The 25703-nt window shown below is 41.3% G+C and overlaps 1 protein-coding gene across 3 annotated transcripts in view; it reads left to right on the forward strand.

Annotated features, from left to right (window-relative positions):
• Positions 1-770: 770 nt before the first annotated feature.
• ZC3H12C (zinc finger CCCH-type containing 12C) overlaps positions 771-25703 on the forward strand; it is an 84841-nt gene continuing 59908 nt past the window's right edge. The window contains exons 1-3 of one of the 3 annotated variants that reach the window (XM_033950460.1): positions 783-902; positions 4059-4315; positions 9235-9414. The gene's annotated coding sequence lies outside the window, so the exon portion shown is untranslated. Of the gene's footprint in view, positions 903-4058; positions 4316-4399; positions 4503-9234; positions 9415-25703 lie in introns of those variants that run through there. The other 2 variants (XM_033950461.1, XM_033950462.1) reach the window with 2 other exon arrangements.

Here is a 25703-nt window from a genome sequence, read left to right on the forward strand (position 1 = left end):
CACGTGCGGCAATTTAGCGCATGCTATTCCACGCATTAAGGCCCTAACGCACCTTAGTAAAAGGAGCTCTTAGTCACCGCCACACCGCTGAGTGTTTCAATGTATTCTGAATAATGACACCTAAATCCTTTTCCTGGGCAGTGACTCCTAACATAGAACCCAGGAAGTATAAGTATTAGAAAAAAACAATACGGGAAAGCACAAAACATAGGCAAGTAATATGTGAAGAAAATACATACAGGTAAAAGGCGTATGTTAAAAAATGTATATGTTGCACCCCTAAGGAAGGCGTGTGAAGAGAAAACCAAAATATGGCTGCTCTGCTCAGTGGAAAACAAAGAACTGATGGTCCTGTGAGCTGGCAGCGGGCAGGAAGGCACCCGCACACGTGGGTCATTGGCAGTCTTTTTAATCTCTTAAACTGACAGTTCACGTTAGAGGATGACGTCACCCACGCTGCCTGCTCGTCCAAAGATAAAGTTTTACATCAGTGACAAAAAGGGGAGAGAGAGGGAACGTAATTTGATGGGTGATTAGAAGGCGACAAGCAGTGGAATTTTACGGCCCAGGGCAACCACTCTAGTATAGCATTTCTTTCAATCTTATTACTGAACTCCACTACCTTTCCCTTTCTTCCGAACCAACCCCCGTGCGTGACGTAATCCCGGCCACTCCCCCCCAATCCAACTCGCCTCTTTTTCTATTGGCGCGCTCCGCCGGAGGGGGCGGGGCCCGGGCGGCGGACATTTTCTCCTGCGGTTGTGGTTTGAACGGGCGAGAGCGGCGGGGCTGGTTGTGAGGGAAGCATGGGGTGAGGAGCGGAGAAGCCTGCTGCCGGCGCGCGGGTGGGAGAAGAAGCGGACGGGCCGGGTAATCGACCCGCGGCCTCTGCTTTCCGCCTGGTAAGGCAACCCCTCGTCTGGCTTGGGAGGGGGGACGTTAGTAGGTTAAGGCGAGACCGTATTTTAGCAGCTGCCCTGTAGTGCTCCGCTGGCAAGAGTGTGTGCACGTCCCTCGCAGCTCGTACGGGGCCTGGCCCCAACGGGAGCGGCCTGAGGCCGCCAGTCCTTTCTGGTGTCACGCTTTTTCCGTAGGCGCCAACTTTGTTAAGCTTGAGTGGAGATTTTTTTTTTTTTTTTTTTTAAACTCGATACAGATGATCCGGGGGAGGAGCTTGTCCAGTTTTGTGGATGCCCCGGGCGCCCACAGAACTGGCATTGATTGCTAGCTGCCCTCCCCGGGCTAACTGGCGTTAATCCTGCTGGAGTGTGCGGGTGAACGTTTAAATATCTTTAGTCGGAAAAGTCATTATCGATCCTAGTTTTAAGCCTTCCTTAGCCAAAAGGGATCGCCTCTACCTGACCGTTTTGACTTTTTCTTTGTACACGAGTCAGGTGTTTTTGTGTGTTCACACATTAAATTTATATATTTATGTATATATTTTCCCTAAGGAATGTATTAGATCTGCATATTTTTTTATGGTTTAAAATTTCTTTGCTTCTCAAGATGCTGTTCTGGCAGCTAGTGACTATAAATATTTTTAGGACCAAAACTACAGCCGATTGACTGTAATAAAGCAAATATATAAGCAGTTTTTGATTATTGAGATGGAATGTAGATTTTTCAAGTAGACCATAGTTTATAAACAATTTGCAAACGAAGTTGAGAAGTAACTACATTATTTTGGTGGTTTCAGTTGTAGTGGTACATTAAGTAAATCAAATCAACCAAGAAAGATTTAGATAACTTAACAGAAATTGGCTGTCGAACTATATATCTGCTTAGGAAACAAAAAGATATAAGGTGAATTTTTTGGGACATGGATACTGGAAAAAAAAAAAAAGGTGATCCTAAAAGACAAACTGCAAATTTTGTACTGAAGCATAGAATACAGGCACTCCCCAGGTTAAAAACGAGTTACATTTTTAAAGCTGTTCTTAAGTCGGATTTGTATGTAACTCAGAACTTGTCGATTTTAAGATTCTTGCTTCTTACCTCTGCTGCCAGCTGACAAAAGAGCCAACTGTCCCTACCAGTGTTCCCTCTAATGTACATAACAATATTCATATCGCAATTTAAAAGAAATAATAATTTAAATAGTGCTCAGACCCACAACCTTAGCGTTCTTGTGTAAAGACACAACACCAGTTGTCATCAGACCATCATGGCACTATTAATGTCTGTACCACCATATAACAATCCAACATCCATTTACTATACAATAAACTTATCTTTGTGGTGGTTACTGCTTCTCCGATGGTCATTTAATAAGCAGCTGGTGTCATAAAATGCATGTGCTAATAAATAATAACTTCTGGAAGCCAAAAATTACAAATATCATCCCTCTAATGTACAACCACACACAATTCTTAATGTGGCCAATCCTGGCCATGCATCATTCCTGAATCTGCTGCAGGAGAAGTGTAGGAGTCTCTGCCACTTAAAATACTGCTCAGTGAAATCAAATGAAGTTGAGTTACACTTAAGTTGGACATTTGTGACTCGAGGACCACTTGTATTTGGTACCTCATGACAGCCTGCCTGTTCTCTGCTTGACTGAGATAAGTAAGTAAGGTGAGTAAGGTGATGTAAGGTAAGTAAGGTGAGAGGTTGATGTTCTCCTGCCCAGCTCCACTGGGGACATGAATTTTGGAATGTGCCCAACTTGGGAGCAATAAACCTCTTCTTAAATAGTAATTCTTTTTGTAAGAGTGTAAGACAGCCTTCCCAGGTGACATGGGCTTAATAAATATAATTCTTCCAGAAAGGGTATAAAGCAGCTTGCGCTAGAGCTGAACACAGATGTCCGAAGCATAATACTGCAGCATGCAAGCAGCAAACTGTGTGCAAATTTTATGCAAAGCATGGGGAGTATGCTGGATTCAAGCGCACAAGGTTTTGTGGTAAGCTTGGCTGCTTGTGCACGTGTCAAAACCAAAAGTGTCAACACACATCTGTACTTATTTTTCTGCGCCTAAATATGAGTCTTGCACAGATGGTTTGTACTTGATATTTTTAGGCGCACAAGACAAGAACAGGTGCCAGTTGAATACGCACACAAGTTTGTAACTTACAGTTGGCTTTAAAACTTGCTTGAGCTGCCTTTTGCTTGCATAATGAGACAAAACAGCACATAAATCGGAGAGACTGATGAAATCCTCTCTGCCAAACCTTCTGTGGTACCCTGGGCCCTCGCGGGAAAATTCCTCAGTTTGCATGTATCAGAAGTGGGTGGTTTCTCTTTATATAATACCTTAATTGACTTATTAGTGTACACTTTAATAAATTTGTACTGTTTTTTCCCATGAAATTTCTGTGTGTGTTGTTTGGTGTGGCTAAGGGCTCCTTTTATCAATTCGCGCTAGCGGTTTAATGAGCATAATAGCGCGCGCGCTAAACCACCAGCTGCGCTAGCCGCTACCGCCTCCTCTTGAGCAGGCGGTAGTTTTTGGCCATCGCAGGGGTTAGCGCGTGATTAAAAGTCGCACGTATTAACCCCCGCTAGCGCGGCTAGATAAACGGAGCCCTAAGTTCACAGTTACTTTCTACCTTGGCCCCCAAGTGAGGTGATGGGAATGTAATTTTGAAGAGTTTTAATGTTGTGTGTTTTAAGTGATTATGTATGTACTATTGTGAGCCACATAGGTTTTAGCTGGATAATAAATTAATAATAAACTTTTTTTATTGAAATAGAAGAATCCCAGATAGCCCTTATCTGTGGGGAAATCAAAGGTCAAACTGGAGATTTATATATATTATTATATACCAACAATTGTGAAAGATATTGCAGGTTGTTATAATTGATTGGGGTTTTGTTTGTTGTCTGTGTATATGCTGTGTGTGTTTTCCAGTTGCCTGCTGGTAGATGCAGTATATTATAAGTTCTTAATTTTTATTTGCATTTATCATATACATATTTTACACAAATGGAATATAAAACAATTTTAGTCCACATCAATGGGAAGAAACAACTGAAACATTGATACATGAAATTTTAAATTTGACAAATCCAAACACCATCGTCATCCAACTTTGATTCTACATTTATTTATATCCAGGTTAATCAGGGCTCCGTCCAAGACTGAAGATCACAAGGCAGTGACACAAGTTGTCCAGCTCCTGCAAGACCTGGGATGGATTATCAATTTCCCCAAAGAATCACCTGGATCTGACTCAGTCACTGGAGTATTTGGAGATCCTCTTCAATATGGCAGCAAGTCGTGCTTTTCTTCCAGCGTTGTGCAAGCTGAAATTAAGAGCCCAGGTTTTAGGCATTGACATTGCCAGGAACTCTAAGGCTTGGCACTACCTACAGGTACTGGGGCTGATGGTAGTAACCATAGAAGTGTTACCTTGGGTGAAAGCTCATTTATGCCTTCTTTAGAATGTGCCGTTATTCCACAGGTCTTTGCAGACAGACTCGCTTCTGATGCTATTGAAATGGACAGCGGAAGCACGTCAAAGCTTGCGTTGGTGGCTGCGGACAGAGACGCTATCCAAAGGTTTGCCTCTCCGCATTTCCTCCTGGGTGATGTATACCAATCTTTATGGCTTGGGAGATCATTGTGAGGGTCACCTGAACCATGGCTGATGAGTACCTTCTCATAGAAAATGGTCCATCAACAGATTGGAACTGAGAGCTATTTGCCTAGTGCTGCAGTCATTCAAAAAGACCTTGGAAGTTAAAGTGGTCAGAGTCTTCTCAGACAATGCCACAGTAGTGGCATACGTCAACAGACAGGCACCAAGAGTGCTCCGTTGAAGCTAGAGGCTCAGTTACTGTTTTGCTGGACAGAATCCCTCCTACAAGCCATTTCAGCAGTGTTCAATAATTTTTCTGCCTAATATGAAAGAAAGTAGCAAGCGTGTTGAAACAAGTCTGTGCATGTTGTGACATGTCTCAAGGTTACGCACAGTTGTGGCTCAGTGTGAGTAACATTCAGAGAGACAGGATGTCAGGAGAGTCCTTGTGCAAATCAGGTAAGAAACTGCTAGATTTGGAACACCATTCAGTGATAAAATTTCTCACAAAAGAGGGAAAAAGCCAAAGGAGATTAATGAACGCATAACTGCAGTTTATGGTGTGAGTCTACCCCATGATTTTGGAGCAAGTAGTTTAAGTGGAGTAGAGAGTCCACTGAAGATGACCCTCACATTGGACAGCCTGTGGAAGCAGCTTCCACAGAACTGTGCAAGAAAGTTGAGGATTTAATTTTGTCAGACAGACGGATTAAGGTTTCCCGAATAGCTGAAGAAATGGGCATCTTGGCAGGTACAGTTTGGAAAATAATTCATGTCCAAGGTTAGTGCAAGATGTGTTCCAAGAATGCTGAAGGTATGACATGTCATATTGTCCTATTGAAAGATCTCATCGGCTATAGGGAAGACCAACAACATGTAAGGTGTACTTGATCAGCAAGGATGGAAAGATACGCATATCAGTTGAGTGCCTTCCAGAGATATCAAGGGACCCAGACCATACCAAGAAAACATTTCCCAGATCATAATGCTGCTGTCACCAACTTGTGTATGTCCAACAGTGGTTGCTGGGTGTTTGTTTTTGGCTGTTTCATGCCTGACATGCCATCATCTATCCATTTGATGGAGCTCAAAATGTGACTCATCAGAGAAAACAACCCTCTGCCAGTTGGTGCAAGTCCAATGTTGGTACTCCTGTGCAAATTGCAGCCGTTTTTTGCAATGAACCTTTGTGACCATGGGTGCAGTCACCAGCTGTCTGCTCCGGAGCTCCAGTCACAACAGGATTTGCTGCACAGTCATTTTGGACACATCTGGAAGCCCCCTAGTTCATTTGGACGATGAGTTGCTCCACGGTAGCATGCCGATCGGCTTGCACCAACCTGTGCAGCCAACATTCATCTCTCGCATTGATTGCTCATTCTGCCCCATTACTACGTCGGGTCATCAACTAGGTTCCATTTGTCTACTCAAGAGCGACAGTCGGATGGTTTTCAGATTAATTGGCATAAAGAAAGATGTCTGATTCTTAGCTCTAGTTGTGAAATTGTTTTTGAGGAAGCGTGATGGTCTCCCCCTTCTGGGATTTGAGCGCAATTGGTACCAGCATGTGCTATAAACTCTTTTCACAACTATCTGGTGTTTTGTAACCCTTAGATTCCAGTTAACTCTACTTGAACATTTTTGTTGTATTCCTCCTTCTCTAGCAGAGCTATGTGAGCAGCAGAGCACAATAGGAATATGTGAGTTGGGTTTTATTATGAAACACCATATTCACTGCACCATAGTGACAGCACAGGCTAGTACTAGTTGAGCTCAAAGCCCAGAAGGATCAGAGGAAACTATCATACTTTCTCAAAAACAAATTCACAACAAGGACTAAGAATCTGAGCTATCAGTAACAGATTGAACACAAAACTGGAAACTAGTGCACCCTGATGCCCCCTCTCCCAATCTTGCGAGTATCTTGTTGGGAAAGAAAACCCATATTTACAACTCACATACACAGACAATTGTAAGCATTTTGTAGCAAATGTGGTCCACAAAACAAGTGTGTGCTTCTTTTGCTTAAAGCAGTGATTCTGAAACCTGTCCTGGGGAATCTTAGCCAGTCAGGTTTTCAGGAAATCCACAATGAACATGACATGGGATTTTGCATACTAAATGTATTCAAATATATTTCATGAAAGTTCATTTTAGATATTCTAAAAACCTGATTGGCTGGGGTTCCTCCAGGACAGGTTTTGAAATCACTGGTCTAAGGAAAGAACAAATTCATCTATTAGTAGCTAGCCACGGGTAACCCTGAGGAACGGGGGGGGGAGAAAAAGACTGGTTGCCGCGGGTACAGGGACTAGGCCATTCATCGCCCCGTGGAGCAGTGAATGTCCTTGTCCCCGCAGTGAAGTGTCTGCTGCAGTTTGGCTCCATGCCCTCCTCAGTGCATCTAGCAGCCCCATCTTGCCATCGCGGGTGCAGCAACAGCTCCCCCTCATGAGTCCAGCAGCCTCCCTTCCTCCCTATTGCCAGTTCAACAGCCCCCCCCCATCCTTGCACCCTCCCGATGGCGGATGGCAAAAATCCCCAAATAAACCTGCAAGTGCGACTCCTGGGTTGGCCTCTTCGCATCTCCCGGGGCGGGCACACCAGCCTGTCGGAACGGAAACTTCCTGCACGCATGATGCAGGGCTGCTCGGACCAGAACCTTCTTGCTGCCAGAAGTTACATCGGAAGGAGGGCCCATGCAGTGGGTGGAGTGGAACTGGAGAGAAGGGAGAGGTGTCAGATCCACACCTGGATGCTGAAGGGAGGGGATAAAAGTAGTGGACCCATGGGAAGGTGAGAGGTGCAGGGAGGAAGACAAAGAAGGAAAGGGAAAGAGCAAAGCTGAACCAAGGGGATGAAGGAAGAGTTGAGTGAAATATTGAACATAACGGAGGGAGGAAAGAGAGTGTGAGAGACGCATTAGTGTAAGAGAGGGGAGATGCTGGACACAGGGAGATATACAAAAAGAGGAAAGATGGTGGGCATGGATGGGAGCATAGGAACAGGGACAAAAAGGGGAATGATGCATCTGCATGGAGGTGGTTTATGAACACAGAGGGGTAATGCTGGACATGGGAGGGTATATGGAAACAGAGAGAAGATGGCTAGAAATGGGGGAAAACAAGAACGCAGAAGGAAGATGCTGGATAGGCGGGCATGGGGATATAGAGGAGTGATACTGTACACAGGAGGAGGGGATCACAGAGTGGTGAGATGATGAAGGCAGGGAGATGGGCACAGGGAAAATACTAGAAAGGTAAGTATAGGAGACAGAGAAGGGAGATGCTTTGCTGAACATGGGGGGAAAACATACACAGAGATGGAAGATGAATGGTGAGCATGGAGAAAGAAGATATGTCAAATGGTCAGGAGACCCTGGCAAGTGAGTTAAGAGTAGACAGATGGAAACAGAAACCAGAGCCTGAGACCAATGTGATGTGAAGAATAAAATGACCAGACAACAAAAGGTGGAAAAAAATATTTTCTATTTTGTGATTAGAATATATCGGATTAATTTATTTTTTATTATTTGAAATATAAATCCTGCTAGAGCTGGTGTTAGACATTACTGGGGATTGCAAAGCCCAGGCTGTGCGGCTTTAGCTTCCAGCTGGCTTAAGGCTCTCTCACTGACAGGGGGTAGTTACCCTAGTTGCACTCCCCTAACACCATTCCTGTCATGTGTGATTGCGGTATTCTGTTAGCATGACTTTTCCGTGTAGCATTCTGTAATAATTTGGCTTATTCAGTTTTCTCAATAGTGGAGGGGATATTTTGTGAAGGGGAGGTGAGACAGGGGTTTTATTGATCCTTGCTCTATTATTTGTGTTTATAAAATGACAAATTAATATTGTTTCTTTTTATACTTTAATAAAATAAGTTCAATATAAAATCCAACTATTTGAGGCTTATGCAGTTGGGATTAGGCGGAGATGGGGACAAATTTTTTTTCCCTGTGTTATTCTCTAATTCCTATCACTACCAGTCCAAGTTAGAAATCAGCACTATTGCATCCCTTAGCCTATGCTTGCACCATAATCGCTGCTGCCTTCAGCCTGATCTAGAAATGCAGCATCCTGCTCATAAATGCAGGGTACTACTCCCTCCACTGTAGCTATGATCACCCTCCTTACTGGCTGCAGAGAAGGAGGAGATAATCCAGTATGAAACAGATTATTTGCAGGGCTTGTGCTGCTTTACAAAGAATCTGACAGTTTTGCAGTTGTGTTACTGAGGTGATGATAAAAATTGTACAGCACTGCATATGCCTTTCAGTGCTAATTGATAAATGGTAGTAGTAGAGCTGTCCTTGCTCTTCAAAATTGGCAAATAAGTTTACACGCCAGGATTTATTTCTTTATTTTTTTAATCATTTAAGCACATATTGAAAAATCGTTTGCAGTACTTGGTCCCAAATTTTTAACTAATGCAATAAGTGAAGATTTAATTTTTTTGTGCGAAAAACTAAAATGTAATAGTTTTTGATTTCAATAAAACTAAAATAAATTCTGTTAAGAATGATTGAAGGGAAAAACTTCTTAACTACAATAAAATTCTCAGTATCTTTTTGTTTGGCTGTAGATTATAGTGTTCATTGTCTTGCATGGTATGTCAGGATGAGAGCCACTACTTTACCCATAAAAAAAACCATTTTGATTGTCTATCTAGATAACACTCTAGGTTGTCTGATTATGCCTTTCCATTTTGCAGGAGGAGAGTACCAGCCACAGAATGTGAATTGTACCTTTGGTGTAAAGATCTGGCAAAGTGATCCCATTTCCTCGCCCTTGAAAGAGGGCAGTAAGTGTGCCTTGGTAATTCTGATGGGCTCCTTATTTCACCCGCCAGCAGTTTTAATATGCTTTACATTATCCAGTACCAGAGAATGAGGTAGGTTGAATGGCTTAGCAGGGGTTGATTTGACTATCAGATCACTACCTTTCAATTTCTTTTTGCAAAGGAGCTTAATCATATGCTGGTGATCAGGCATTGTACTATACCTCTAGATAGGTTTTCTTTAGTTTTCCAGTGAGAGTGGTGGGAAATAATAAGCTAGCTTGCTGCTTTGAGTTGAAAGCAGTAAAAGCAGCCACTTGCTGCCTATGTTTTGTGAGTCCTAACATTTAAGAATTTTTATCTTCCTTATCCTGCTAGACCAGTGTAGAAGGGTGAGTTATTCTCCCTACTAGCAGATGGAGGCAGAGAATGCTGGCAACTTGCTGACAACATCATCAGCATAAGGTGTGGTGCAGCCCCGGAACTTGCCAGTATTTGTTTGCCTTCAGCAAATGATGCAGACGGACTGATACGACAAGATGTTTTGAAGTCTAGGCTTGCCTTGTTGAGATGCAGGTCATGGCCTTTTGGTTGAGTCTCTGGCTGGTGTGAGCCATTGAGGATCAGTCTATGGACTTTTTATTCCAACTTGCCTCATATGACTTTTCACTCAGCCCTGATTTTGGGTTTTGGCTTAGTATGCCTAGATGGGCTGAGGTTCCATGGGACACTAGGAATGATGCTTGTGGGTGTTCTATGGCTGGTAAGGCTAATTGACAAAGCCAGTGGGGCCATAGTGCAGGAGCAGAGGTCACCGATGGTCATGTGGTTGCTGGGTAGAGAATGACATGAGGGACAAATTTTTCCCCATCCCTGTGGGAACTTATTTTCTTATCCCGACAAGTTCTTTTCCTGTCCCTGCCCCATTCCTGCAAGTTCTGTCCTCATCTGCACAAGCCTCAAACACTTTAAAATCATAAGTGTTCAAGGCTTGTGCGATTAGGGCAGAGCTTACAGGAATGGGACAGCAACAAAACCTATGGGAAGGGGAAACTGAGTTCCTGTGGGGACAGGGAAAAAATTTGTTCCCATGTCATTCTCTATTGCTGGGGCTGCTTCTGGCTAGTCATTGAGGCCAAAGATTGGTGAGTATGCAGTCTTGTGCTCCTTGTGGACTATGTGAGCAGTGGGCAAATCTGCTCTTAGATGCCTTTTGTAAACAAGCCCATTCAGGTAGTTTCACACTAGAGACGCACCTAGCAGTGGTGGCAGCGGTACAGTTGTGCGAGTGGCAGCCATCTTGTGTCAGTTGAGACAGCTAAGATGCTGGCTGTATTTTAGCATGTGCTGCAGTAATGCAATTCTCTTCCCGGGGTCTGAGGTGCTGTCTGTGGGTAGATCAGGGATTTGTGGCTAGTGGTGGTTAAGCTAACTTGAAGGCCTCCTCTATAATTTCCATAGTGGTTCTTAACCTCAAAAGCCAAGGAAAAAAAAAAAGATTTGAGATAGCAACAAATGAGAAGACAATTGAAGGGCTTCTAGGCTGTTCACTGCTTAGCTGTGTAGTGTCAAGCAGCGTTACCTAGCACAGGGGTTTTCAACCCAGTCCTCAGGGATCACAAGGATATCCACAATGAATATGCATGAGGGAGATTTGCACACTAGGAAGGCAGTGCATGCAAATCTCTGATGCATATTCATTCTGGTTATTCTGAAAACCCAAATGGACAGGTGGTTCCTGAGGTCTGGGTTGCAAACCACTGACCTAGACCATATATAGATTTTTTTTTTTTAAGTGGCAGTGAGCTAAAATTTATACAGCAAACATGATCCTTTTTGTTTAAAAAATTTTTTCTATGGACGTAAAAGAAAAAAATGCATAGTTCAGTTGTGGATATACAGGAGTCCAGCAGTTGATTCCCATTTCCTGCGAACTGCAGAAGAATATTCCTTTTAAGAACTTTAGAATTCCTCCCCTTCTGCAGTGGAGCACAGCACCCTCCTCAGTTATTCCTTTTGCAAGCAAACTCAGAAGGTGTGTGTTTTGCTCTGCTTTGTTTTTTTTTTCTTTGTTTTTGTTTTTTTGAGTGGATCATAGAAGAGGCAAGGGAGTATCAGAAGAAGCTCTACCTGTACTTCATTGTTTATACCAAGGCTTTTTGATTGTGTTGAGCTTGATAAGCTTTGGGAAGCACTGAGTGAGGTAGGAATGCCAGTGCACCTGATCAGGTTAATAAGATCGCTCTTCTATGATTAAAAAGCTACAGTGCAAACCAGGTATGGAAATACAGAATAGTTCAAGATCAAAAAGGGTACAAGGATGCATCTTCTCTCCTTTTCTGTTCAACCTCTATGCAAAAGTAATCACGAGGAAGCTGGACTTAAGTGATTTGAGAGTGGGATGAAAATAGGCGGAAGAATCATCAGCATTCTGAGATATTGAGATAAAAACATAGCCTTACTGGATCAGACCAATGGTCATCTAGCCCAGTATCCTGTCTTTGCAGAGGCCAATCCAAGTCACAAGTACCTAGCAAAAACCCAAATAGTAGCAGCATTCCATGCTACTGTCTCAACAGCAGGCTATGGACTTTTCCTCCAGGAGTTTAACCAAACTTTTTTTAAAACATCCTCTGTCAACACGTTCCAGAGCTTAACTATTCTCTGAGTGAAAAAATATTTTCTCCTATTGGTTTTAAAAGTATTTCCATGTAACTTAGTGTCTCCTAGTCTTTGTAATTTTTGACAGTGGAAGATGGATCCACTTACCCATTCTACTCCACTCAAGATTTTGTAGACTTCAATCATATCTCCCCTTGATGTCTCTTTTTTTCCAAGCTGAAGAGCCCTAACGTTTTTAGTCTTTCCTTGCTTCCCTTCTCAGCCCTCCTAGTCAGCAGCCCTCCTCACAATTGCGACACTCGCTCCCTCCAAATGGCAGCAAAAAACCCCCCAAACAAACCCATCTGGGCATCTCTTCCCCTCGTCTAGCCACCTCCCGCCCTTCCCCTCACCTTCTCGGGTGTTCTTCAGAATGTTCTCTTTCTGAGGTGTCCAGATGTGGTAACCGTCCTCACAAGTCCCTCATGACTGCTCCAAAGCTTCTCCTCTGATGCACTTCCTCTTTCCACCTGGCCGGCTTGCGTCGAGAGGAGAAGCTTTGGGGCAGTCGCACGAGACTTGTGAGAACAGTTACCACATCCAGACAGCTTGGAAAGAGAATATTCTGAAGAGCACCCGTGACAGTGAGGGGAAGAGAGGGGGTGGTTAGACGAGGGTAAGAGGTTGAGTGGCACTGAAGGGAGGGAGAGGGGGGAAGGGTAACAGACGCTGAAGGAAAGTGAGGAGGGGAGAGAGAGAGGGGAGCAGACGCTAAAGGGAAGTAGAGAGAGAGAGAGGAGCAGACGCTGGATGGAAGTGGGGAGGAGAGAGAGGGGAGCAGATGCTGGATGGAAGTGGGGAGGAGAGAGAGAGGGGAGCAGATGCTGGTTGGAAGGGGAGAGTGAAAGAGGGGAACAGATGTTGAAAGTGGAGAGAGGGCGCAGACGCTAGAAGGAAGTGAGAAGGAGAGAAAGGGGAGCAGACCTTGGAGGAGAGAGAGAGGGGAACAGACACTGGATGAGAGAGGATAGAGAGGGAAACAGATTCTAGAAGGAAGTGGAGAGAAGAGAGAACATATACTGGATGGAAGGAGGGGATAAAGAAAGAGCACATGCTGGATTGGGGGAAGAGGATACATTTAGTGAGATACTGGAAGGGGTGAGGGAAAGAGATGACAAGCTATAGGTAGACACAATGAAAGGGAAATTGAGGACTGGAACGTAAGAAAGTAGATAAGAGGTAGAAAACAAATTGAGAAGGAAGAGCAGAAAAGGAAGGGAGAGGAGAGAGAGATACCAGAACATTGGGGGAGGAGACAGATACCAGATCTGAAGGGAGAAAAGGAGGAGAGAGATGCTAAAAAACACCTGGGGGAGGGAGAGATGGAAGGGAAGAAGACAGAGATGCTAGCTAGACCATGGGGGTGCAGAGGGAAGAAGATGGGTGCCAGACCAATGGAGGGGGGGGAGAGATGGGAGGGAGAAGCGAACAGTTTCTGGTAGAGGCATAGAAATAGAGCAGATGCCATATGGAAGAGGCAGAGAAAAGGCAGACATTGGATGGCAGGAAGAAAATGACGAGAAGATGAGGAAAGCAGAAACCAGACAACAAAGGTACGTAGAGAAAAAAATCTTTTTTTTTTTTTTTTTTTTGCTTTAGGATAAAGTAGTATTGTATCTGTGTTGATAAACATTTATAAACAAAGCCCTGTTAGCTGAAGATCTCTTCTTCTAGTTCAGCAGCCAGAACTCAGATATAAAATGACAATTGTACAGAATATTGTTTCTTTTTATACTTTAATAAAATAAAATTATTCAAGGCTTGTGCGGATGGGGACCGTGCTCGCGGGGACGGCCGGGGATGGAGACTGAGCTCACGGGGATGGGGCAGAGAAGGGAACAAATTTTTTCCCCGTGTCATTCTCTAGGTTGAGACAGAGATTTGGTGGTTATCAATGCCAGCAATCTGCGGGTTCCTGCAGTGGCTCGACTTCCAAGAAGCAGCTATCACGCTGATCCTCATATCAGAAGACGGCTGTCAGCATTCAGGGAAAAATGGGAACAGATCTCATCCGACCGTTGGATGCTGGACATTATCAGGGATGTGCACAGGATCGAGTTTTATTGGCCCCCCTCCAGATCTATTCCTCGACTCCCCAGCCAGCTGGTCAGAGAAGCAGGTCAGAGTCCGACTCTTGACATTTGTGCCATAGAACCAGTTCCTGAAGAAGAATTGGGCTCAGGCAGATATTGTTTATAATTCATAGTGCCCAAGAAAGGTACAGAAGATTGGAAGCCTATTCTGAATTTGAAGTTTGTAAACAAGATCTGAAAGTCCCCCACTTTCACATGGAAACAGTCTGCTCTGTCAAAGCGGCGGTGGCTTCAGGAGTATTCTTTGCCTCTCTGGATTTGACAGAGGTGTAGCTTCACATCCCCATCTTTCTGCCTCACACAGAATATTTGAGATTTCATGTTTCAGTTCCACTTTCACTTGTGGCACTCCCCTTCAGTTTGGCCACAGATCCCCACACCTTTACCAAGGTAATTGTGGTTGTAGTAGCCAACATTTGTTGGATGGGGGTCCAGGTGTATTCTTACCTGGATAATTGGCTTATCGAGGCACCCTTGCTGGCGGACTGTGAGCACACGGTCTAGCAGGTGATGAGCCTCTTACAGCTCAAGTATCCTAACAGAACTCAGATTACCAAAGTAAGAACCTAATCTGTCATTTAAGTCATATCGCATTCATATCTGATTAAAATAGTTGGAAAGTTTTCAATGTCTCTTTCATTGCTGCCTCGGGTCCTACACTGAAAACTGTACAGTCAAAGCACATACAGATCCTTACCCAATGCAGAATAAGAGATCCTCAAATTAGAAAACGGAAAGTTAGGTGCCGTACCACCATTTATCTTAATTTATTTAATTGGTTTAATCGCCACCTATCTTAATTACTTTAATTGGTTTAATCGGCACAGTAATTGACTGCACCATTTAAAAAAAACAATTAAATTCTCAAAATATGTAGGCGCCGGAATCGCATTTAGAGGTGGAATCTAGCGTGCCTAATGTCGATGTAGGCATGATTGTTGGTGTTAAGGCGCCACGAGGTGTGATTCTCTGTCAGGTGTGTAAGGTTGAGCCCCCACCTAAAATGTAAGGTTTTGGATGGGTGATGTTGCAGCAGACAAGCCCCCAATGATATAATGTGGCCTTACAATCTGCCTGGTCCTGGGTTTAGTACCCTCGAAGGTTCAGTAGGAAGTGAAATTAATGACAAGGAGAGCCGAGAATGAATGCATAAAGAATATAATGTGCAGAAATAGGCTTAATATTACAGACAGGCAATGTTTAGAGAGATAACATCAAGCATATACTTGGTTACAAATGTACAGAAAGAAATAGAAATAAGCTTGAGCAGGAGACTCTGGGTAGTGAGTTAAGAGAAGACAAAGGGAAACAGAAACCAGAGCCTGGGACCAACATGACTTTAAAAATAAAATGACCAGACAACAAAATGTAGAATAATACAGTGGTACCTCAGTTTAAAAGTGCACCGGTTTGTTAGTGTTTTGCAAGACGATCAAAACATTTGCAAAATCGGCACCTCGGAAGCTGAACGTGGCTCGATTAACGAGCGCGCCCCCCCCCCCCCCCGCGATCCGGCACCCTTCTCCCGTGATCCGGCACCACCTCCGACGCGATCCGGCACCCCCCGCTTCTTACCGCTTCTTACCGTCATCTGGGCACCAGCATGTCCTGTGCTTGGTGCCGGTGCCCGAAGATCGGCCTCCTCTTCTGCTGGGCCTTGAGCATCTGCGCATGCTCAAGGCCTGCGAGTTCACGTTGTACTGCTTTCAGAGTCTTGCAACTTAGAGGTTCGTTTGTATATATTAGTACTTTTAGTTTGAGGTCCCATATCTGCATGGGAGTTATCTGTGTTCTGCATGTGTGACCAAGGCCAGGTGTTCTGGTAGGAATGAATGTTGAGAAGCATACAGTGTGCTTTGTGTGGTTTAATTTTGTGGTTAACCATTATGTGTTGTTAATAAGATTATATTGTGTGTGTATATGGAAAAAAATGGTATCACAATTAGTACTATTATGGGGCGGGGTCTGGGGCGGAGCTTTTGGGAGCCCCAAACAAAAAAGCGTTCCGCTGCCTATGCCTAGAATGACTATTTGAATAAAGTTGGGATTAAGTATGGTAACTTCTATGAGGTGAAAATAACCAGGTGGATCGCTGGAATGGTGTCTCAGGGTGAGGAAGAATCTATTCTTCTACTAAGACTTAAGTATCTTAATAAAAAATTTGGCCCGCAGCTTAACCTATGTTTTAGATTTCGGCCACTTATGTGATTGAGTTTGACACCCCTGCTCTAGACTCATGCCCTACCAACTAGATTGTCATTGAGTGCCCTGTCACCCAGACTACTGATCAGCTCCACTCATACCCTCCTTATACTCGAGCCTTTATTCCTAGTCACTCCTAATTCCTCCCTCTACTCGCACAGATATCTGAATAAGCATGCCATGAGTAAAACGCTACTTTGTATAATACGTTTATTATGCACTTTTAAACTTAACATTTTTGAAATTACCATAGCTATCAAATTTCAAAATTGTATGTTGGATAGTTTGCAATATAACTTTGTAGTGTGTTTTTGTTTAATCTCAAATTTGGGGGGGGGGGGGGTTTGGTCCATTAGAAAACTTAGCATGACAAGAAATTTTGCCTGTTAGAGAGAGAAATGTGTTGACGTGAATGAATAGAATTGCCACTTTTGCTTCGATTTGTTTTACCCTTATGGATAACATCCATGTGTCAGCTGATGAGATGATATTTTTATCTTTTGATGCATTGTAAAATGCATGAATTGTTTAAATTCTCTGGGCCTATTCACTATACTATGATGTACTATACAGAAGCAAGTGCATGCATCTTTATTAGCACTAAACCATAGCATGTTTGAATCCTTAGCAATACATTTTGACCATCTGGAGGCCTAGTATTAGGGTAATAAACTGGTCACTACCCAAGGTACGGTACAAGTGACTTAGGTTTTTCCTCTCCATAAGGGCAGTGAAACGCAGATTCAACAAACTGTTGTTAATATTATTAATGTTGGAATTACCAGATGTACAATGCTATACCCTTTAATTCGCTGTATGTACAGTATCTCTTTATTGTATTTACAGTTTCAAGTTTCAAGTTTATTCAATCTTTTGATGGATCGCCTATAACAATTACTAAGCGATGTACATATAATAATAAAAGAGATAAGAAACTTAACATAATAATTAATTACGTGACATAAACTAAAAACATTTAAAACGTACTTGAGGGGCAAGGGAAAATTAAAAAGTTACAATTTCAGGTTATATAAGAAAAAAGGGAAAGTACAAAAGGTAGGGTAAAAAGATAGAACAAAATGGCTCAAGCAAACTTCGTTAACTTCTTTAACAATAAAACCAGATCATAAATAATTTAAAAAAGAAAAAAAAAAAAAAAAAAAAAACTACTAAAGGTCGAAGGCATCATTAAATAGATATGTTTTTAATAGTTTTTTAAATGTTGAGATATTTTTTTCTGATCTAATGAATTGAGGAAGTTTATTCCACCTTTGTGGGCCGGCGACGGTAAAAGTATCAGCTCTTCTGGTGCCTATGAATTTTAGAGATGGAACTGTTAATAAGCATTGGTCGGAAGAGCGAAGAGATCGGTGAGGTTTATATGGAATTAAAGTTTTGGAGATAAATTGAGGTTCGTTGGATGTTAACGTTTTGAAAATTAGAAGCATTAATTTGAAACAGATCCTGTGATTTACTGGTAACCAGTGAGCATCTATTAGTAATGGAGATACGTGGTCGAATTTTTTTGCATTATAAATTAATTTTATTGCTGTATTTTGAATTATTTGTATTCTTCTTATTTCTTTATGTGTGATATTTAGGAATAGAGCATTACAATAATCTATTTTCGCTATTATAAATGAATGAATTAGGATCTTTAAAGAAGAAGGAGTAAGAAATTTAGCAATAGATCTTATCTGCCGTAATTTATAAAAACAGTTTTTAACCAAATAGGATATGTGTTCATGATAGGATAATTTTTCATCTATGTAAATGCCAAGAATTTTTGTTGAGGATACCATGTTAATGGGGATGTTGTTGAGAACAAAAGATTTAGAAAGAGAAATATCGTTTTTCCAGTTAAATAAAATGGATTGAGTCTTATTAATGTTTAATGCCAATTTGTTTGTGTTTAACCAGTTTTGGATGAGCTCTAGCTTTTGATTTATTGAGGAAATATCTGTAGTGTTTTCAGGATCTAAAGGGTGTAAGAGTTGGATATCGTCTGCGTAAGAATAAGGGATGAAGCCTATGGCCTGACAAAGTTCTAGTAAAGGAGCGAGAAAGATGTAAACCACTTCTCTTTATTGTAAACCGCCTAGAAGTCGCAAGATTGTTGGCGGTATATAAGAATAAAGTTATTATTAGTATTATTATTATTTTAGCATATTTTATTTAGTACTTGGTCATAAATCCTATTTTATTGCATGGCTGTGTTTTATTTTGGTGATGAAGCATTGTGGCCGTTTGCTGCCTTCTAGAAATATATTTATTTTTAAGTTTAAGTTTGATTTTCTTGTTTAAAATGGGAAGTCTGTGGATGATTTTTATTTAACTGATTTGCCTCTTTTAGACACCCACCCAACTTTTACTACTTTAGAATAATTTTTCTTTGTTTTGTGAATTAGAAACAGTGAGCAAAAACTGAAGTCTGCACCAAGCCAGGTGTTTCTTGTTGGCAGCCTGTTCCCTAATGACTCTGGCTCTCATACAGCAGCTGCCTACTAGCCTCCTTTGTATTGCCCATTGTTACTGCACACTCCTTGTTAATGCACATGCTGCCCGGGGCAGATCCTAAGAATGACATCAACTTGCTTATCTCGGAAGCCTACAAACCTGATGCAGGGCCTTGCATCTGCCCTGGCCAACTAATTGTAAAGTAGCAGACCCGTGATTGGCTGGCTTTCTGTTCAGTAATAGATTAAGCAAAGACATTGCCCTTCCATCTGTTCAACTATTCATTGTTCTTCTTGTCTGCCTGAGAGTCTGTTGCTGAAACCCCGATAAGGAGTCGCTGCCAGAGCTGCTGCAAGAAACTAAATAGCAGTTTTCCTCCTAACGTGAGTATTGGATTTTAAAAAAAAATCCCTCCTGCTTAATTCTAGATTGGAAATCCAGCTTTTTCTGTATAAATTAAAATATACATATTTCAAAATATTTTAAACTGTATGCTGGTTATAAATGATCATAACATGGGAAGTTCATGGAACAGTATGGAGTGATTTTTATATAAACTAAATTGAATGAAGTAGTGCATTTTCTGTTCGTTCTTTCCATTTGCAAAATCTGAAGATCCTCTCTCCCCATCCTATGTATATAGAAAAAGTTTTGCAGAAGCTTGTATAGTACAACCATACTACTGGTAAAAGACATGAAGTGTAAACTATTATGTAACCTTAAACTCTGATATTGGTTTAATTCTGCTCACTTTGTGAAATAGGTTAGGCTTTTTAGAGGCTTGTTTTGTATAACTTTTAATTTGCAACTTGGTCATTGGAAACAGGTTGAAAATAAGTCATGTCAGATTGTCTGAACACAAGAAATTTGGAAATATAAGGAAATCATATATTTTAGTTTGCTGTAACTGCTGTTGAGCAATCTGAGGTCACTGGTAAATTGGGATATAACTATGAAATTATACCATAATTTATATCAGTTGAAGCAAAACTGTGAATCTACCAGAGACTTTCACACAATGGAAAATATTGGATTACATAAAATCAGCGTGTTCAAGCATATCTAACTTTCAATGCTCCAGCAATAATAACTTTTTTTTTTTTGCCTTTCTGCAAAGAAGATTGGGGGTAGTTTTTTTGGGAGCCATGTTTACATTTAATGCAGACTTTATGTAAAAGCATAGCACACATAGTAATATGACATCAAACTTGAGTTTGCTATTGCCTTGTGTGTATGGAGGAGGTATCCAACATTAATAAGTTAATCTATATATTACTGCTTTTATTGTAGGATAGGCAAAATTAGATCATATTAAAAATATTCCAGTATTTCAAGACTCCTGGGGCATTTGGAGGGGGGGGGGGTGGGGGCTGAGGGAGAAAGACAAAGATCCTCATATCATTTGGGAGGGAAAGAGGGCATGAAAAGGGTTAAAAGAGGTTTGCATTTCTACCACATGCGCTATTGTGTGAACATATGCATAAGTCTATTGAAAGTTTTCAGAAGATGGGCAGGCCACCAGTTGCTGATCTCCTGCAGTTCCAGTAGACATCTGTTGCCCCAGAACATTAACCAATCTGTTCAATGGAACATCCTTCCTTTGTTAGATGGGTATGCAGACAACAGCACTCGCCAGAATACAGTGGTAGCTGAAGTACACAGAAACTGAAGCATTGTATAATTTACATATTCATTATTTTTTTACTGTATTGTTCTCTGCCATGAACAAGGAAGTGAAAATCTGGGGAAAATCTAAACGAACTTGAACCTGTGGGATAGGACCTTGGTACCATTTTATTACAATATACAAAAGCCCTGTCGCACATATGGCATACAAATTTTTTACAAAACAAATATGATTAGAAACAAAGTTGGAACGCATATTTGTTCCAATTTTAGATCTCTATTGTAGTAAATTGAGGTCATCCTTATGTAAGGGATTTTGGGGGGAGAATTCATCAGTGTACCACTGTTAAGATGGGTTATTTTAGTACAAGGTCCCATTTTATTCAACAGTAGCACACATTGATGGATCACCCTCTTTATGAAGATGAGCTTACCAGAGCTATTAATCTGTCAAAATGTATGCATATTTGCTTTTAGCCATGTGCTATAAGTGGCCGACTGTCAATAAGTGACAAGGGGCAATAAGTAACAAGGGATTTGGTTTTCTAGCTTCTTCCCTTCTCCACCCTCCTTACCCAAAAGCAGTAAATAAGGGCCTGTAAGGTGGTGGTTGTGTGTTTTGGGGGGGGGGGGGTGCATGTGTAAAACTCAGTTCCTACAAATGACAGATAGTTAATGGGCATCATTGTAGTTCCATGCAATATTAAGTATAATTTTTTTTAAATACCAAATATTAACATTAATTAGGAATATTAGTTTTAAAACTGGCAGTAGTTGCTGTTCAAATGAAGTACATTTTGGGTTATATTTTAGTTTTTGTTCTGTATCTTCTTTTACGGCATCAAGAGGCATTAACACTGTGCTAGCTTCTGCCACTGTGGTAACTGCCCCAAAGCCCATAGAGATTTAAAGGGCTTTGGGGTTTTTACTGCATGGCTTTGTAAAGAGAGAGGGGGTAGTCAGTGCCCCTTGATGAATTCCCTCCTTAATGTAGCAATTTAACTACAGCAGTAAAACAACTTTCCTAAAGACATTAGGAATGCCACTGCTTCATGAAGCTAAAAAAATATTTGGTATTTTAGTTGCTCTAAAAAATTAAGGTAATCTTAGTAATAAAATCAGATTCTAACTGAGTGATCTCCAAAAGATGTAGCTGAAAATTAATATGAAATAAATTGGCCACACCATGAAAAAATATATTGGCGCTATCCTTAGAATACTGGTTTATTTTGTGTTTAGCACAGATTTGTGTGCATTTAATATACAGTGGAACCTTAGTTTACGAGCATAATTCATTCCAGCAGCATGCTCGTAAACCAAAGTGCTCGTATTTCAAAGCGAGATTCCCCATAGGAAGTAAGGGAAACTCGCTTGATTCATTATGTCCCCCCGAGGCCACCGGCGCTGCTCCACCTCACCCCCTGCCACCGAGGCCACTGGTGAGCTTCCACCACTCCCCACCCCCGCCCAAACACAAGCCCTTACCCCGATCTGGCACCGGCACACAGCACCAACCCACAGGACGTGCCGGTGCTCGAAGATCCTGCCTCTTGCATGGGCTCAGAGAGAACAGGAGCCAGAAGGCCTTGAGCATGCGCAGATGCTCAAGGCCCAGGCAAGAGGGAAAATCTTCGGGCACCGGCACGTCCTGTGGGTTGGTACTGCATGCCGGTGCCAGATCAGGGTAAGGGCTTGTGTTTGGGCGGGCAAGAGATGCCAGTTTGCAGGTGGAGGGGGGCGATGCCGGTTCTCGAGGGGGGGGCTCACAAATCGAGTCAACACTTGGTTTGTGAGGCACAATTTGCTCGAGTGTTTTGTTCGTCTTGCAAAACACTCGCAAACTGAGGTTTGACTGTACTCTCGCTTTTTACTAAGCTGTGGTAGAGGTTTCTATCATGGCCAGAGTGCTAAATGCTCCGATGCTCATAAGAATAGCCTTACTGGGTCAGACCAGTAGCCTATTTTCACAGTGGCCAATCCAGATGCCTAGTACCTAGCCAAAGCCCAAGGAGTAGCAACATTCCATGCTACCAATCCAGGGCAAGCAGTGACTTCTCCCATGTCTTTCTCAATAACAGACTAAGGACTTTTCCTCTAGGAAATTGTCCAAACCTTTCATAGAATTTCTATGAGCGTTGTAGCATTTAGAGCTCTGGGCTGCGGTAGAAACCTCTACTGTGACGTAGTAAAAAAAGGGCCATAATTTTGATACTTTTTTTTCCTCTGCAAAAGAGATTTTACCCATACTCGAATGTTAGCTCATGATGAGCAACCTTGACAAAGAATGAAGCAGGATTAAGTGAGTTTGAAACATTATTGTCAAGGTTCCTCAAGAGCTAGCATTGAAGCTTGAAAATACAGCGCTTTTCACTAGTAATTCTCTAATTTAAGGGAGCTGTTGGGTAATGGTAGGTATATAGCGCACTAAGCTTAATACAGTGGGCATGTTAATGCATTTTAATGGGAGCCATACAGATTTATTTCAGATGCAGGAGAATACACCCAATTTTAGCACAGGACTTCCTATTTAGCACTGAATTGTGATTGTGGTGTGTGGATTTTTTATATACTGTACTTTTACTTCTATGGGAAGTTCAATTGGTAGGTTAAAAAAACTGTCTCCCCCCAAAAAAATGAAAATTTGAAATTGGGAGCCTATTAAAATGAGGTTCCCGAATTGAGGAATGCACAGACCTGAGTCCTAGGGTCCAGATTCAAGAACCCAGATACCCTCACTTACCCCATTTCATCTTGGCTAGTTATCTTTGGGATTGTTGGTAAATAGTGGATATTGATGGGGAGAGTGAATAGGTATATTTTGAATGGCAGTGGGGACTTGGCACCAAGCAGCATCATGGGGTAAAGACCTAGAACAATTGCTTTTGCCCACTACTTATGAGGAATTTAGGAAACGTCTGAAAACACACCTGTTCCTAAAGTATCTAGACAACTGATCCTCTCTTCTCTCTCCCCTCTATAGCGATTAACTTGTTCTATTGACCACTCTCTCCTCAAAAATGGATTTCCTGTCCTATTAACCCTCTTTCTTCCTCCCCTCTTAAAGTCAATCAATTTGTACCTTTGCTTAATCTTTGTAAACCGCATAGAACTTCACGGTATTGCGGTATATAAGCTGTTATTATTATTATTATTACACTCCACCTGACTATCTGGTTTTGGGAAAGCTACTTGCCTGAGGGGTCCTGGAGCATTTGGGAATGGGCAACAGTGCCTCCAAGTTAGTGTTAACTTGAAAGTTAATTTACACCTTTTAACTTCTCTCTCTGCCAATTGAAATTAAAGTTCCGTGTTAATGCACATTTTTACTTTATTTCAATTAACTGAACAGTTTGTAAGAATTGTGCACTATGCAGCTTGTTCTTTTACTTTAGATGCAGTTACTGCGGATGTATATTAAAAAATCAGATATGTAATGCACAATTTTAGTGCATTCTTGTTATATTAGTTTAGGAAGCATATGTATGCATCAGCAGATTGATTTTATTTTTAAATAATGTTAATTCTAGTTCTAGAGTACTAATACATTCAGTTCAGCGCAATCATTTTGGCCCCCTTTTATGAAGCTGTGTTAGGCTTTTTTATTGCCAGCCATGACAGTAAAAGTTCTGGTGCTCACAGAATTCCTATGAGCGTTGGCGCTTTAATCGGCACGGCTGGCGATAAAGCCTAAAGCGGCTTCATAAAAGTGGGGGTTTCTTTGTTGCTGATGAGTTCATAGATATGACTTGTTTTGTTTTTCATTTCCAATAAATATGTTATGGAAATATTAACGAAAGTTACCACAAATTCAAAATGATCCAGTAAAGCAAAAAAGTGTGTATTCTGCTATATCTGAATTCATTAATTAAGTTAGATCCTTTAGTTTTATGAAGCAGTGTCTTGCTTTTCAAAGCTGGAAGAAAAAAGTGTGAGTTTGGATAAGGCGTAATCAAGTTTAATCAGCATTGGTGTTGATCACTTACATTTTTTTTATATATTTGATTTTTTTTTTTTTAATTTGTTAAACAGTATAGCACAAATATTGTGGATGTGTTTTTTATGTAGTCTGCTTAGAATTATATAGATAAAACAGAAAATAAATACTGAGATAAATCTAATTGTTGGCCCTTTAAAATAAAATAAATCCATTGTTAATGGCAAATGAGATAGGAAATACAAAGTATCTGGAACAGCTGCAGCAAGTTCCACTCAGCCAGTCCTGGGGGAAATGAGCTGAACACACAGATGCCATAAAATGTATGTAGGATCGCAAGATTTGCATGATGTCTAGAAACTGTGAATGGAACTATTTGTAGACAGATGAATTTGAAAACCCTTTCATGTCGAGTGCTAATTAGGGGACGGTAAGTATTTTGATGCTAGATTGTGACAAGTAGTATTAACTCCTCATTTTTCTCTAGTTATATTTTGTATAACCATCTTAAGTGCAAGCTTATTCTCTTCTTAGTCTGGTGTTTTTAAACTTATACTAAAAGTTCTGATGCTCATAGAATTCCTACGAGTGTCAGAGCATTTAGCGCTCCATACTGCAATAAAAACCTCTATCATGGCTTAGTAAAAAGGGGGTTAGTTATTAATGCACTTTGTAATATATTTCTTTTAGTCTTTGTAATGTGGTCCTGGGCGCTTGTATAAGGAAACAGGTTAGTAAGTTGGAGACCTACTAAGTAATTCTACTGAATCTATATTTTCACACAATTTTAAAATATATTCGTATTCCACTGCATTTGATCAACATGTTTATTGGAAGGGTGTACTTTATACGAGATATTACTAAACTTTATGGGCAGTTTTTAGATAACGGAGTAGATTATTTCTTATCCCAAAAAGAAGGGAAACTGTTCATCATGTCCAAGGGTATTAAGATATTGCACAACAGATATGGAAAGTTTTTTAAAAGAAAGAAAAATTTTTAAATTCCACAAATAGAAACGTTCTAATAGTTCAGAGAAAATTACATCGAGCAGTAAATTGATCTGAAGCACATTATCTTATGCTACCAAAATATGTAAGTTTACCCAAACTTTTTTCAGGCATGATTAAAATTGTCCTTCATTTAAATATACATCCTCAAGTCAGAGCAGATTGCGGTAGTTATGGAACAATGATGACGGATCTTCCAGATTGGTTTGGCAGTCGCATTGTTCTCGGAGGGTAAGCCAGACGCACTTTAAGTCTCAGTTTCTTTTCATGGGCTTTTGTTCATACTAAATTATTCTTTCACTGTGATAGCATGCATGATGGCATGTTAAAGTAGTGCATCCTAGCAACTAAAGGGTTGTTGCTAGGCAGCCTGGCTTCCAATAGGTTTTCCTTCAGATACACAATTGGAAGTGCTGCTGA

This window comes from Geotrypetes seraphini, chromosome 6 (assembly GCF_902459505.1).
Source record: "Geotrypetes seraphini chromosome 6, aGeoSer1.1, whole genome shotgun sequence".
Lineage (NCBI taxonomy): Eukaryota > Metazoa > Chordata > Amphibia > Gymnophiona > Dermophiidae > Geotrypetes > Geotrypetes seraphini.